The sequence below is a fragment of the Abramis brama genome, assembly GCF_963993115.1.
Source record: "Abramis brama genome assembly, chromosome: 2".
Lineage (NCBI taxonomy): Eukaryota > Metazoa > Chordata > Actinopteri > Cypriniformes > Leuciscidae > Abramis > Abramis brama.
The window spans coordinates 69,130,098-69,135,543 of NC_139964.1; the positions used below are offsets into that span (position 1 = coordinate 69,130,098).

Consider the following 5,446-nt stretch of genomic DNA (forward strand, 5'->3'; position numbering starts at 1 on the left):
TTTGTTTTAGTCTCAAACTCAGATAGCCTGTGGGGGGGTTTGGAGAAGGCAGTAGTTGCTTTATCGTGGGGGTGCAGGACAAGAGGTGTTAATGTTCCGTCTTTCATATGGAGAGTGTCCGATAACCAGCCTGATGAGCAGGCAAAGGCAACATTCTTTTAAGGATAAATCTCAAAATCTCCAAAAGTCCATATGTAGGCCCTATATCTTATATATATTATCCCTATATCTATAAATATTGTAGTTTTATTGATTGCATTTAAAAGTTGTCCACACACAATTTCAATTGAAGTGTTCAATCCAGTTGTTTCAATTAGTTTTGTTGAGTTTTAGAGTGTGTGAGCAGTGTGTGTGATTGTTAACAATCTGGCATTATCCAAACATGAACTGTTGACGAAACGCGTTCATGCCATGAAAGAATTGGAATGAGCAGCAGACACAGAGCTCTTTAATTCGCGATCAACCTCGTTTTATTGTAAGGTGAATTCAGCAAGGCTTTGAAGCAACAAAGGTATTTTTCTTACAGTTTTTCTTTCGTGATTTGTGTGGATGACACGTAGCGACATACAGTATTATCAGCTGTATGGTGTGTTTTTACCCTGAAATGTTTAATTTCGAGAGAGACCCGGCGCGCGCAGTGAGGGAGACAAAAGAAACTTACTAAAAGATCCAGCGCGAGAGAGAGGCAAAGAAAAAGACCTGTTCTTAATTTATGTTGCTTTGAACTATGTTCGTTTTGTACCGTTTTAATTTTTTAACTTAGCTGCAATTTCGTTGACAATACACATGTAAAATGTCACAAGAATAAGATTCTGTGTTTCTTATTTTGCATCACAAAAGGAAAAAACTCTAAACTCGATGCAACCCTGTTTTAAATAAATAAACTGTCCCGACACTTTATTTAAACCTTGAAATGTGCGATGGGTTTTCAAACTTAATTAATTTAGTGTTCTTTTACATTTTTTTTTTCTTTTTGTGTGTGTGAAAGCAATAGCCTACTGTAGGCTATTGAAAGTCTTTTTCTGATTTGTTTGATCTGTTTTGAAAAATGTCTTCCGTTGCTTTGGCCGGGTATCACTGTCAGTCATCTCAATTTCGTGAATGATTCACAAAACAATAATTTAGCAGATTAAAGACGAGCTTCATCATCTTCATTTTCTGGTGTGATCGGCTGACAGTCTTCCTTCATCAGATGTGTCGTCTTTGCAGCGGCTCAACTGGAATGTAGCAAATTTATGTTGTAATGTACAATTGATAATTAAACAAGATGCTTGACTTTAATAAACAGTTACATATTTAAGCATCAAGAACGGAAAAACATAAACGCTGTCGCCTACACTGAGATTCGATCTCAGATCGCTTGAAGCTCCGAGAGACTCATGTTGATGCGTTGACCACAGAGCTATAGTCCGAATGCTGTCAAGTTAACGTCTAAATTTATTCAATTTAATTTCAGTATTGTGATTATGAATTTGTTCAATGTTTCATTTGAACTGATCTGCTACCAGCTTTCAATCGCTCTCAATGAGCCGCGGCGCAGCGGCAGATTACGCAATAGAGAGAATAAACTGACACTTTGCAAAGTCTGTGATTGTAGCGCCTATTAGCGGTAAGAGGCTGCAAATACACACCCGCAATTTACCGCCGCGGGAACGGAGACAAGTAGTATGTTGAGGGTTGATTTGTGGGGAAGGACTACACGCCTGCACACATATATTCAAACTTAAGCTGGACAATAACTTTATTCTAGAGCTGCTATAAAGCCAAAACACTTTACTTTAATTTCCTATTATCACTGTAAAGCCACTTTGGAACAATCTGCATTGTTAAAAGCGCTATATAAATGAAGATGACTTGACTTGACTTTGAGCATCTGACACTTTACATGACATTACTGACACGATACTGACATTATCTCTCAATCATATGAAGACACAAAGGTTTGCTTAAAGGGATTATTCTGCAATATACAAAAGTGTGTGTGTGTGTTTGTGTTTGTGTTTGTTTGTGTGTGTGTGTGTGTGTGTGTGTGTGTGTGTGCGCATGTTTTTCTATCCCGGTGGGGACTTAAAGCACAAACAAGCACCAATGCTAAATTTTTCTAAATATCATAATCATTTGTTAACAAGTATTCATTACTTCAATGAGCTCATTGTTTCTGCATTAAATTGTTACATTGTTTAAATTAATACATTTTTCGCTAACTGCGATTTTGTTTATGTACATTTCTGAAATCTCTCTAAATTGTAATATGGACTCATGCACTTTCTGTAAAGCTGCTTTGAAATTATGTGTATTGCGAAAAGCGCTGTACAAATAAATGTGAAGTGAATTGAATTGAATTGAATTATAGATCATACAGAATTAGTTGTTTTTTTTATGTAAAAATGCAAAAAGTTTTGTGTGATTGGTAGGGTTAGAGCTACACTGTAAAAAAAATAATCGTAAAAAAACAGTCAAATGACTGGCAGCTACGGCTGCCAAACAAAAACCGTAAAAGTAAAGTAAAATATCTTACAGTTTTTCTCAATTGCTTAAACACTATAACCAGGCTTTTGAACTAAAATTTCAAAACCATAATGCCATTTATCAAAAAGCACACTAATTTCCCTAAACTATAAACACTATTCCCTGTTTTGACACGAGTCAGATTTGTTGAACTGTCACTGCAAAACTCTACACACAAATCCCTTCATTTCTCATTGCCTAGACCATGTTGTCATTCAGAAAGCACTAGCATTCAATATTGTTCACTCAAGTCAGCACAGCTTCAGCTCAGTTAGCACACAATTACCCAAGTGGAAACACTAAGAGTCAAAATTTAACACGCATCAATCAGAACCTTCAGTAGATAGATAAAGGGCCCGAATCAGTTTATTGGGTTTTGGAACAATGGATCCAGAAAGACATGAAGGAAGAGATCAAGGAGGGATATGGAGAAGGAGGATGAGGGGCAAGGGCAAGAAGACAAGCAGTCTCAGATGAAATCAAGCCACTCTAGTTGCTCATGTCTTTATCAATGGTATGACTATTGAGGGAGGCTATGAGACTATGAGGGAGGCTGGGCTACGAGTAAGGCCAAATTTGAGTCGCTTTACCGTCGCCTTGAGAACCTTCAGGGAGGTGTGGTGGCAAACAGAATTCTATTACTGAATCATTTTTTTTGGGAATTTTTTTTTTTTTTTTTTTTCTGATCGATTGGCTGCTGTCTGATCGATTGCTCCTGTCTGCCTTGCTGCCTGCTGTGAGTGTGTTTGCTTCGGTGCTGTAAGCTCCGTCTTAGCCTTGTATTTCCTTGTTTTGAACCATCATTTACTACAATTTCTAGTTGTTTATACTACTACTAAATACAGCTTACCCAACATCTCAGATTAACCTGACATCGCTAGCTTCTGTTACTACTAGCACAACACGCTAGTAATTCGCTAGCCTGTTAACGCGCCACCCGTGCGCTCAGCTATTTTTATTTATTTATTTTTCTCTCGCACGCTAGCGCCTTTGAGTTCATAAAAGCTCAGGTGAGTAAGAATCACTCAACAAACACGGTGAGTAATGTCTTGTCCTGTTATTGTCACCTGCACTTCATGTCACATGTTTAGCATAGCCTTCTCTGTTGGCAATATATGATTTATATGTGATAAATGCAAGGAGACAGTTAGGCTGACAGAGAAGATTTCAGAAATAGAAACACGCATCCAAACTTTAATTGAGGATAGTAAGAGTGCTAGAGCTTCAGATACTATTTTGGATGCGCCTAGCATAGTGAACTCTTTACATGATGCGGTTCCAGCTGAATTAGTGCCTGCGCAGCCGGGCAAATGGGTGACAGTGAGGGATCGCTCTAGTTGCGGATCAAAAAACCACTCTTCCGTTCCGATTACCATAACAAATCGATTTGCCCCGCTCAGTGAAACACCCACTGAGAATGATTGTGCTCTAGTTATTGGCGTTTCTATTACACGGAACGTGAAAATAGAGACACCAGCCACTATAGTCACATGTTTGCCGGGAGCCAGAGCGCCTGACATCAAAGCAAATTTAAAAGTGCTGGCTAATGCTAATCGTAAATTCTCTAAGATCATTATTCACGTCGGCACTAATGATGTTCGACTCCGCCAGTCGGAGATCACCAAAATTACAGTTTTTCTCGATTGTTTACACACATTTTCTGGTACTTGAGACACAATGACCACAACATGTAACTCATTCACCAACCGCCTGAACCAATTCTGCTAAACTACAAGCACAATTCCTGCTTTACACTCAAATTGCAGTTCTAAAACACACCTTTTTCAAAATACTACACACAATTCTCTGCTTTTGGCACAATTTTCATGCAGAAAATCTCTTGTTTTCACAAGGAACACACTGCCATTCAGATATGCACACTGACTCATCACATGGGCAAACACCCGTCACACAGTTTTACAATTAGCAATCAGAGCTTTAGCATAAAAGAGCAACAGGTGAGCTCTTCAACAGGTGAGCTCTTCAACAGGTGAGCTCTTCAATGGAGCAATGGATGCCAACATTGGATTTTTTTTTTTTTTTACTGTAACTGTATACAGTAAATTCTTCTGTTGTTTTGTATGTAGACCACTGTATGTACAACTTTGTGTTGGTTGGGATGTACACTGTGTACATTGTTTTTGTGGGAAAAATAAAATATATTTGTTACCGTGTATTTGTGTGAGTATAAAAACAATATTCTCAAATATTTTACAACACACTTATATATGTACTGTCTGTAGTAAGTGTAACACTGAACAAAAAAAAGGCCTAAGTCATTATGATGAATGGAGAAGAAGTGTTTTGCATTCATCATAGTGTTTTACATTGAGCACATCAGTGTTCAACTGGTTCTTATAAATGTCTATTCATATGATGGTTTGTGTGTGTCATTTGAAAACAAAATACCATTTTGAGAAGAAATAACATTGTTTTGAATGTAAAGTTTCATTTTGCAGGAGAATTGAGGGGTTTTGCCAATTGTGTGTGTTTTTTTGGATTTGTGTGTAGAGTTCTGAGAATATGAGGCACGCTTTCAGAAAATGTGTGTAAACAATCGAGAAAAACTGTAATATTAAAGAGGTGTGTGAACTTGCAAGTACGACGTCAGGCACTGTAATTTGCTCTGGCCCCCTTCCTGTTCGCCGGAGTGATGAGATAGTTAGTAGATTGTCCTCACTCAATGGCTGGCTGTCGAGATGGTGTCCGCAAAATAATATAGAATTCATAGACAATTGGAAAAGTTTTTGGGGCAGACCTGACCTGTTGAAAAGAGATGGTATTCATCCCTCCTGGGATGGTGCTGCTCTTCTCTCTAGTAATATGGCACATAGTCTTAGAGCTCAAACATGACAATCTGGGGCTCAGGTCAGGAAGCAGAAAGACTGGCTAAACCGACCGTCTGCTAGCGGCCTCGCGTCACCAAGGTCAGATAAAT

The 5,446-nt window shown here is 38.4% G+C and overlaps 1 long non-coding RNA gene across 1 annotated transcript; it reads left to right on the forward strand.

Moving 5' to 3' along the window:
- The first annotated feature begins 2,897 nt into the window (after nucleotides 1-2,897).
- Nucleotides 2,898-4,682, forward strand: LOC311078242. Its single transcript, XR_014605089.1, has 2 exons — nucleotides 2,898-4,466; nucleotides 4,499-4,682. It is a non-coding gene; the product is annotated as an uncharacterized lncRNA (long non-coding RNA).
- Nucleotides 4,683-5,446: the final 764 nt, after the last annotated feature.